General features: G+C 37.7%; 1 non-coding gene across 1 annotated transcript; it reads right to left on the reverse strand.

Annotated features, from left to right (window-relative positions):
• Positions 1-4,232: 4,232 nt before the first annotated feature.
• Positions 4,233-4,340, reverse strand: LOC112745203 (small nucleolar RNA R71). The gene has a single exon (XR_003173142.1). It is a non-coding gene; the product is annotated as a small nucleolar RNA R71 (small nucleolar RNA).
• Between the last annotated feature and the right edge of the window lie 6,502 nt (positions 4,341-10,842).

Raw genomic sequence — 10,842 nt, forward strand, 5'->3', positions numbered from 1 at the left:
GTATTTAACATACAACAGTTTCATTTAGTCTTAGTTCAAATAAAATGGACATAGGATTGCATTCTAAGTTTGGTGTTGCTATGTGATGAGTGAATAATTTATACGCTTTTTTGCACTGTTTTTACATAGTTTTTAGTATGTTTTAGTTAATTTTTACTATGTTTTTATTAGTTTTTATGCAAAATTCATATTTCTGGACTTTACTATGAGTTTTTGTATTTTTCTGTGATTTTAGGTATTTTCTGGCTGAAATTGAGGGACCTAAGCAAAAATCTAATTCAGAGGCTGAAAAAGAACTGCAGATGTTGTTGGATTCTGACCTCCCTGCACTCGAAATGGATTTTCTAGAGCTACTAAAACCCAATTAGCACGCTCTTAATTGCGTTGGAAAGTAGACATCCTGGGCTTTCCAGCAATATATAATAGTATATACTTTGCCCGAGTTTTGATAACACAAACTGGCGTTTGAACGCCCACTTTCTACCCTATTCTGGCATTAAACGCCAGAACTGGCATAAAAGCTGGAGTTAAATGCCCAAACTGGCACCAAAGCTGGCGTTTAACTCCAAGAAGAGTCTCTACATGTGAAAGCTTCAATGCACAGCCCAAGCACACACCAAGTGGGCTCGGAAGTGGATTTCTGCACTATCTGCACTTAGTTACGTATTTTCTATAACCCTAGCTACTAGTTTAGTATAAAAACTACTTTTAGTGATTTATTTTTATCTTGGGATCAATGTAGATCCTTGATCAGTTTTATGCTATCATATATCATATTGTACACGTTTGGAGGCTGGCCATTCGGCCATGCCTGTACCTTCATTACTTATGTATTTTCAACGGTGGAGTTTCTACACCCCATAGATTAAGGTGTGGAGCTCTGCTGTTCCTCATGAATTAATGCAAAGTACTATTGTTTTTCTATTCAATTCAAGCTTATTCTTATTCTAAGATATTTATTCGCACCCAAGAACATGATGAATGTGATGATCAAGTGACACTCATCACCATTCTCACTTATGAACGCGTGCCTAACAAAAACTACCGTTCTACATGAAAACAAGCTTGAATGCATATCTCTTAGCCTCCTGATCGTGAGATCAGAGTCTTCGTGGTATAAGCTAGAATCAATTGGCAGCATTCTTGAGATCCGGAAAGTCTAAACCTTGTCTGTGGTATTCCGAGTAGGATCTGGGATGGGATGACTGTGACGAGCTTCAAACTCGCGAGTGTTGGGCATAGTGACAGACGCAAAAGGATCAATGGATCCTATTCCAACATGAGTGAGAACCGACAGATGATTAGCCGTGCGGTGACAACGCATTTGGACCATTTTCACTGAGAGGACGGACGGTAGCCATTGACAACGGTGATCCCCCAACATACAGCTTGCCATAGAAAGGAGTATGAATGATTGAATGAAGGCAGTAGGAAAGCAGAGATTCAGAAGGAGCAAAGCATCTCCATACGCTTATCTGAAATTCTCACCAATGAATTACATAAGTATCTCTATCTTATTTTATGTTCTATTTATCTTTTAATTATCAAAACCTCATAACCATTTGAATCTGCCTGACTGAGATTTACAAGATGACCATAGCTTGCTTCAAGCCGACAATCTCCGTGGGATCGACCCTTACTCACGTAAGGTTTATTACTTGGACGACCCAGTGCACTTGCTGGTTAGTTGTGCGGAGTTGTGAAAAAGAATTGAGATTATGATCGTGCGTACCAAGTTGTTGGCGTAGTTGAGATCACAATTTCGTGCACCAAGTTTTTGGCGCCGTTGCCGCGGATTGTTCGAGTTTGGACAACTGACGGTTCATCTTGTTACTCAGATTAGGTAATTTTATTTTAATTTTAAGCCTTTTGTTTTTATTCTTTTTATTTTCGAAAAAATTTTCAAAAAAAAATTTTATTTTGTTCTTCAAAATTTTTAAGAATAAATTCTAGAGTTTCATGATGATCTGTTGAAGTCTGGCTGGCTGTGAAGCCATGTCTAATTTTTTGGACCGAGGTTTCAACTTATCATCACAAGAGCTTGTTGATTTCTATCAATCTTGCTGTTGAATGTAATAATCTGCTAAAGCTTGGCTGGCCATTAGCCATGTCTAGTGTTTTGGACCGAAGCTTTCACTGAAAGCTTGGCTGGCTAGTAAGCCATGTCTAATTCCTGGATCGGAGCTTTAGACTAATATTGCATGATTCCTGGAATTCTTATTAAAAATTTTGAATTTCCTTATTTTCTTTTCCAAAATTTATTTTCGAAAAATCCAAAAAAAATTAATAAAATCATAAAACCAAAAATAATTTGATGTTTCTTATTTGAGTCTAGTGTCAATTTTTAAGTTTGGTATCAATTGCATCTTTTTAATTTCCTAAAAATTTTCGAAAATTCATGCATGTGTCCTTCATAATCTTCAAGTTGTTCTTGATGATTTTCTTTGTTTGATCTTTGCGTTTTCATGTTTTGTGTCTTTTCTTATTTTTCATATGCATTTTCAATTTGTTAGTGTCTAAACATTGAAAATTTCTAAGTTTGATGTCTTGCATGTGTGTCTTTTCTTAAAAAAAAATTCAAAAATAAGTTCTTGGTGTTCATCTTGACATTCAAAGTGTTCTTGGTGTTCATCTTGACATTCAAAGTGTTCTTGCATGCATCATGTGTTTTGATCTTAAATTTTCATGTTTTGCATCATTTTGTTGTTTTTCTCCCTCCTCATTAAAAATTCAAAAATAAAAAAAATATCTTTCCCTTATTCTTCTCATAAATTTCGAATATTTGAGTTGACTTTTTCAAAAATTTTTAAAAATCAAGTTATTTCTTATGAGTCAAGTCAAATTTTCAATTTAAAAATCCTATCTTTTCAAAACCTTTTCAAAAATCAAATCTTTTTCATTTTTCTTTCATTTTTTTTCGAAAATTTTAAAAATTGATTTTCAAAATATTTTTCTTATTTTTTTTCATAATTTTTGAAAACTTTACTAATATTTAATGTGATTGATTCAAAAATCTCAAGTTGTTACTTGCCTATTAAGAAATATTCAATCTTTAAATTTTAAAATCATATCTTCTAGTTTCTTGTTAGTCAAGTAATCAACTTTAATTTCAAAATCAGATCTTTTTAATTTCTTTTTCAAATCTTTTTCAAAATGAATTTCAATCATATCTTCTTTCAAAACTTAATTTCAAAATCTTTTCTAACTTCTTATCTTTTCAAAATTGATTTTCAAAATCTTTTTCAATTAACTACCTGACTTTTTGGTTTGATTTTAAAAATTTTCTGTTTCAATCATATCTTTTTCAAAACTACCTAACTAATTCTCTCTCTCTAATTTTCGAAAATCCCCTATCCCTTTTTCAAAAATTCCTTTTAATTAACTAATTATTTTAAATTTTAATTTTATTCCTTTTCATATTTTCGAATACTAACCAATAATTAAAGTAAAAACAAAAATATTTTCCTTTTAATTTAATTTAAAATTCGAATTCTTCTCTCTCTCATCTCTTTCTATTTATTTATTTATTTACTAACACTTCTCTTCTTCTTAAAATTTGAACCCTCTCTCCCTCTCTGTGTTCGAATTTTCCTCTTCTCCTTCTTCTATTCTTCTCTTCTTCTACTCACATAAAGGAATCTCTATACTGTGACATAGAGGATTCCTCTTCTTTTTTATTCTCTTTTTTTTATATGAGCAGGAATAGGGATAAAGACATTCTTATTGAAGCTGATCCTGAACCTGAAAGGACTCTTAAGAGGAAACTAAGAGAAGCCAAAGCACAACCCTCTGGAGAGGACCTGACAAAAATTTTTGAAAAAGAAGGAGACATGGCCAAACCCAATAACAATGGTGGAGATACAAGGAAGATGCTTGGTGACTTTATTGCACCCTCTTCTGACTTCTGTGGAAGAAACATCTCAATTCCTGCAATTGGAGCAAACAACTTTGAGCTTAAGCCTCAATTAGTTTCTCTAATGCAGCAGAATTGCAAGTTTCATGGACTTCCCTTGGAAGATCCTCATCAGTTCTTAGCTGAATTTTTGTAAATCTGTGACACTATTAAGACCAATGGAGTTAATTCTGAGATCTACAGACTTAGGCTTTTCCCTTTTGCTGTAAGAGACAAAGCTAGAACATGGTTGGATTCACAACCTAAGGAAAGCCTGAACTCTTAGAAAAAGTTGGTCAGTGCTTTCCTAGCCAAATTCTTTCCACCTCAAAAGATGAGCAAGCTTAGAGTGGAAATCCAAACCTTCATACAGAAGGAAGGTGAGTCCCTCTATGAAGCTTGGGAAAGATATAAGCAATTGATCAAAAGGTGTCCTACTGACATGCTTCCAGAATGGAGCATCATATGTATATTCTATGATGGTCTGTCTGAGTTGTCAAAAATATCATTGGACCATTCTGCAGGAGGATCTCTTCATCTGAAAATCCCTGCAGAAGCTCAGGAACTCATTGAAATAGTTGCAAATAACCAGTTCATGTACACCTCTGAGAGGAGTCTTGTGAACAATGGGACGCCTCAGAAAAAGGGAGTTCTTGAAATTGATACTCTGAATACCATATTGGCTCAGAACAAAATATTGACTTAGCAAGTCAATATGATTTCAAAGAGTCTAAATGGATTGCAAGCTACATCCAACAGTACTAAAGAAGCATCTTCTGAAGAAGAAGCTTATGATCCTGAGAACCCTGCAATGGCAGAGGTGAATTACATGGGAGAACCCTATGGAAATACCTATAATCCTTCATGGAGAAATCATCCAAATTTCTCATGGAAAGACCAACAGAAGCTTCAATAAGGCTTCAACAATAATGGTAGAAGAAATAGGTTTAGCAATAGCAAGCCTTTTCCATCATCTTCTCAGCAACAGATAGAGGATTCTGAACAGAGCCATTCTGGCCTGGCAACCATAGTCTCTGATCTATCCAAGATCATACTAAGTTTTATGAATGAAACAAGATCCTCCATCAGAAATTTGGAGGCACAGGTGAGTCAGCTGAGTAAGAAGATTACTGAAACTCCTCCCAGTACTCTCCCAAGCAATACAAAAGAAAATCCCAAGAGAGAGTGCAAGGCCATAACCATGACCAATATGACCGAACTTGGAGAGAGTAAGGAGGACATGAGTCCCAGTGAGAAAAGCCTCATGGGACGTCCTCTGGACAGAAAGGAGTTTTCCTTTGAGGAACCAAAGGAATCTGAGGCTCATACAAAGACCATAGAGATTCCATTGAACTTTCTTCTGCCATTCATGAGCTCTGATGAATATTCTTCCTCTGAAGAGGATGAAGACATCACTGAAGAGCAAGTTGCTAAATATCTAGGAGCAATCATAAAGCTGAATGCCAATTTATTTGGTAATGAGACTCAGGAGGATGAACCCCCCTTGTTCACCAATGAACTGAATGCATTAATGAGGCAGACATTACCTCAGAAGAAACCGGATCCCGAAAAATTCTTCATACCTTGTACCATAGGCACCATGACCTTTGAGAAGGCTCTGTGTGACCTGGGGTCAGGGATAAACCTCATGCCACTCTCTGTAATGGAGAAACTGGGAATCTTTGAGGTACAAGCTGCAAGAATCTCACTAGAGATGGCAGACAAATCAATGAAATAGGCTTATGGACTAGTAGAGGACGTGCTAGTGAAGGTTGAAGGCCTCTACATCCCTGCTGATTTTATAATCCTAGACACTGAGAAGGATGAGGATGAATACATCATCCTTGGCAGACCCTTCCTAGCCACAGCAAAAGATGTGATTGATGTTGATAGAGGAAAGTTGATCCTTAAGTTGAATGAGGACTACCTTATATTCAAGACTCAAGGTTCTCCTTCTGTAACCATGGAGAGGAAGCATGAAAAGCTTCTCTCAATACAGAGTCTAACAAAACCCCCACATTCAAATTCTAAGTTTGGTGTTGGGAGGCCACAATCAAACTCTAAGTTTGGTGTTGAGAGGCCCCAACCCTGCTCTGATCATCTGTGAGGCTCCATGAGAGCTCACTGTCAAGCTATTGACATTAAAGAAGTGCTTATTGGGAGGCAACCCAATGTTATTTAATTATATCTATTTATTTTCCATTGTTATTTTATGTTTTCTGTAGGTTGATGATCATGTGAAGTCACAAAAATAACTGAAAAATCAAAAACAGAATGAAAAACAGCATTAAAAATAGCTCACCCTAGAGGAAGAGCTTACTGGCGTTTAAATGGCAGTAAGAGTAGCAGAATGGGCGTTAAACGCCCAGTCTGGCACCATTCTGGGTGTTTAACGCCAGAAACAGGCACCAGACTGGCATTTAACGCCAAGACAGGGCATCAAGTTGCGTTAAATGCCAAGAAAGGGAGAAAAGCAGGCGTTAAACGCCAGAAACAAGCATCAACCTGGCGTTTAACGCCAGAAGTGCACTCTAAGGGCGTTTTGCACGCCTAAATGGACCAGGGATGCTAAGTCCTTGACCCCTCAGGATCTGTGGGTCCCACAGGATCTCTACCTACCACACCTCTTCTTCTCTCTTCTTCACACCTTTTTATAACACTCTTCCCTAAATACCCTTCACCAATCACCTCCATATCTCTTCCCAAATACCCTTCACCAATCAACTCATTCACTTTTCCCCAGACCACCACCTACCTTCAAATTCAAAACTTTTTTTCCCTCCTCAAATACACGAACCTACCCTCCCCCCACTCCTATATATACCCCTCATCACTCCTTCAATTTCACACATCACAAACACCTTATACCCCCTTGGCCGAATTCACCCTCTCCCTCCATCTCCTCCATTTTCTTCTTCTCCCCCTTCATTCTTTCTTCTTTGCTTGAGGACGAGCAAACCTTTTAAGTTTGGTGTGGTAAAAGCATTGCTTTTTGTTTTTCCATAACCATTTATGGCACTTAAGGCCGAAGAAACCTCTAGAAAGAGGAAAGAGAAGGCAAAAGCTTCCACCTCTGAGTCATGGGAGATCGAGAGATTCATCTCAAAGGTCCATCAAGACCACTTCTATGAAGTTGTAGCTAAGAAGAAGGTGATCCCTGAGGTCCCTTTCAAGCTCAAAAAGAGTGAGTATCCGGAGATCCGACATGAGATTAGGAGAAGAGGATGGGAAGTTCTCTCCAATCCTATTCAACAAGTCGGAATCTTAATGGTTCAAGAATTCTATACAAACGCATGGATCACTAGGAACCATGATCAAAGTATGAACCCGAATCCAAAGAATTGGCTTACAATGGTTCGGGGGAAACACTTAGATTTCAGTCCGGAAAATGTAAGGTTGGCGTTCAACTTGTCAATGATGCAAGAAAACGCACGCCCCTACACTAGAGGGGTCAACTTTGATCAAAGGTTGGACCAAGTCTTCATGGACATATGTGTGGACGGAGCTCAATGAAAAAGAGACTCAAGAGACAACCCGGTTCAATTGAGAAGACCAGACCTTAAGCCTGTGGCTAGAGGATGGTTAGAGTTCATCCAACGCTCTATCATTCCTACTAGCAACCGATCCGAAGTAAATGTGGATCGGGCCATTATGATCCATAGTATCATGATTGGGGAGGGAGTGGAAGTTCATGATATTATACCTCAAGAACTCTACAAGGTGGCTGACAAGTCCTCCACTTTGGCAAGGTTAGCCTTTCCTCACCTCATTTGTCACCTCTGCAATTCGGCTGGGATTGTCATAGAGGGAGACATCCTCATTGAAGAGGACAAGCCCATCACTAAAAAGAGGATGGAGCAAACAAGAGAGCCCACTCATGGACCTCAACAAGAGCATGAGAAAATTTCTCATCATGAAATCCATGAGATGCCTCAAGGGATGCACTTTCCTCCACAAAACTATTGGGAGCAAATTAACACCTCCCTAGGAGAATTAAGTTCCAACATGGGACAACTAAGGGTGGAGCACCAAGAGCACTCCATCATTCTCCATGAGATTAGAGAAGATCAAAGAGCTATGAGGGAGGAGCAACAAAGGCAAGGAAGAGACATAGAGGAGCTCAAGAACACTATTGGTTCTTCAAGAGGAAGAAGACGCCACCCTCACTAAGGTGGACCCATTCCTTAATCTCCTTGTCTATTTTTTTCTGTTTTCGTTCTCTATGCTTTATGTTTGTTTATGTTTGTGCCCTTAATTACATGATCATTAGTGTCTAGTGTCTATGCCTTAAAGCTATGAATGTCCTATGAATCCATCACCTTTCTTAAATAAAAAATGTTTTTAATCACAAAAGAACAAGAAGTACATGATTTCAAATTCATCCTTGAAATTAGTTTAATTATTTTGATGTGGTGACAATACTTTTTGTTTTTTGAATAAATGCTTGAATAGTGCATATTTTTTAAATTTGTTGTTTATGAATGTTAAAATTGTTGGCTCTTGAAAGAATGATGAAAAAGGAGAAAATGTTATTTGATAATCTGAAAAATCATATAATTGATTCTTGAAGCAAAAAAAAAGTAGTGAAAAGCTTGCAAAAAAAAGAGAGAAAAAGAAAAAACAAGCAGAAAAAGTCAATAGCCCTTAAAACCAAAAGGCAAGGGTAAAATAAAAAGGATCCAAGGCTTTGAGCATTAATAGATAGGAGGGCCCAAAGGAATAAAATCCTGGCCTAAGCGGCTAAAAATCAAGTTGTCCCTAACCATGTGCTCGTGGCGTGAAGGTGTCAAGTGAAAAGCTTGAGACTGAGCGGTTAAAGTCGTGATCCAAAGCAAAAAGAGTGTGCTTAAGAACCCTGGACACCTCTAATTGGGGACTCTAGCAAAGCTGAGTCACAATCTGAAAAGGTTCACCCAGTTATGTGTCTATGGCATTTATGTATCCGGTGGTAATACTGGAAAACAAAGTGCTTAGGACCACGGCCATGACTCATAAAGTAGCTGTGTTCAAAAATCAACATACTGAACTAGGAGAATCAATAACACTATCTAAATTCTAAGTTCCTATAGATGCCAATCATTATGAACTTCAAAGGATAAAGTGAGATGCCAAAACTGTTCAGAGGCAAAAAGCTACTAGTCCCACTCATCTAATTGGAGCTAAGTTTTATTGATATTTTGGAATTTATAGTATATTCTCTTATTTTTATCCTATTTAATTTTCAGTTGCTTGGGGACAAGCAACAATTTAAGTTTGGTGTTGTGATGAGCGGATAATTTATACATAGTTTTTAGTATGTTTTAGTTAATTTTTACTATGTTTTTATGCAAAATTCACATTTCTGGACTTTACTATGAGTTTGTATGTTTTTTTGTGATTTCATGTATTTTCTAGTTGAAATTGAGGAACCTGAGCAAAAATCTTATTCAGAGGCTGAAAAAGGACTGCAGATGCTGTTGGATTCTGACCTCCCTGCACTCGAAATGGATTTTCTGAAGCTACAGAAACCCAATTAGCGCGCTCTCAATTGCGTTGAAAAGTAGACATCCTGGGATTTCTAGCAATATATAATAGTCCATACTTTGCCCGAGTTTTGATAACGCAAACTGCGTTTGAACGCCCACTTTCTACCCTATTCTGGCGTTAAACGCCAGAACTGGCATAAAAGCTAGAGTTAAATGCCCAAACTGGCACCAAAGCTGGCGTTTAACTCTAAGAAGAGTCTCTACACGTGAAAGCTTTAATGTGCAGCCCAAGCATACATCAAGTGGGCCCCAGAAGTGGATTTCTGCACTATCTGCACTTAGTTATTTATTTTTTGTAACCCTAGCTACTAGTTTAGTATAAAAACTACTTTTAGTGATTTATTTTTATCTTGGGATCAATTTAGATCTTTGATCAGTTTTATGCTATCATAGATCATATTGTACACATTTGGAGGCTGAACATTCGGCCATGCCTGGACCTTCATTACTTATGTATTTTCAACGGTGGAGTTTCTACACCCCATAGATTAAGGTGTGGAGCTCTGCTGTTCCTCATGAATTAATGCAAAGTACTATTATTTTTCTATTCAATTCAAGCTTATTCTTATTCTAAGATATTTATTCGCACCCAAAAACATGATGAATGTAATGATCAAGTGACACTCATCACCATTCTCACTTATGAACACGTGCCTGACAAAAACTTCCGTTCTACATGAAAACAAGCTTGAATGCATATCTCTTAGCCTCCTGATTGTGAGATCAGAGTCTTCGTGGTATAAGCTAGAATCAATTGGCAGCATTTTTGAGATCCGGAAAGTCTAAACCTTGTCTGTGGTATTCCGAGTAGGATCTGGGATGGGATGACTGTGACGAGCTTCAAACTTGCGAGTGTTGGGCGTAGTGACAGACGCAAAAGGATCAATGGATCCTATTCCAACATGAGTGAGAACCGACAGATGATTAGCCGTGCGGTGACAGCGCATTTGGACCATTTTCACTGAGAGGACGAACGGTAGCCATTGACAACGGTGATCCCCCAACATACAGCTTGCCATAGAAAGGAGTATGAATGATTGAATGAAGGCAGTAGGAAAGTAGAGATTCAGAAGGAGCAAAACATCTCCATATGCTTATCTGAAATTCTCACCAATGAATTACATAAGTATCTCTATCTTCTTTTATGTTCTATTTATCTTTTAATTATCAAAACCTCATAACCATTTGAATCTGTCTGACTGAGATTTACAAGATGACCATAGCTTGCTTCAAGCCGACAATCTCCGTGGGATCGACCCTTACTCACGTAAGGTTTATTATTTGGACGACCTAGTGCACTTGCTGGTTAGTTATGCAGAGTTGTGAAAAAGAATTGAGATTATGATCGTGCGTACCAAGTTGTTGGCGCAGTTGAGATCACAATTTCGTGCACCACTATGCAACAAAAATTTGCTTCCAATCCTT

This window comes from Arachis hypogaea, chromosome 14, assembly GCF_003086295.3.
Source record: "Arachis hypogaea cultivar Tifrunner chromosome 14, arahy.Tifrunner.gnm2.J5K5, whole genome shotgun sequence".
Taxonomy (NCBI): domain Eukaryota; kingdom Viridiplantae; phylum Streptophyta; class Magnoliopsida; order Fabales; family Fabaceae; genus Arachis; species Arachis hypogaea.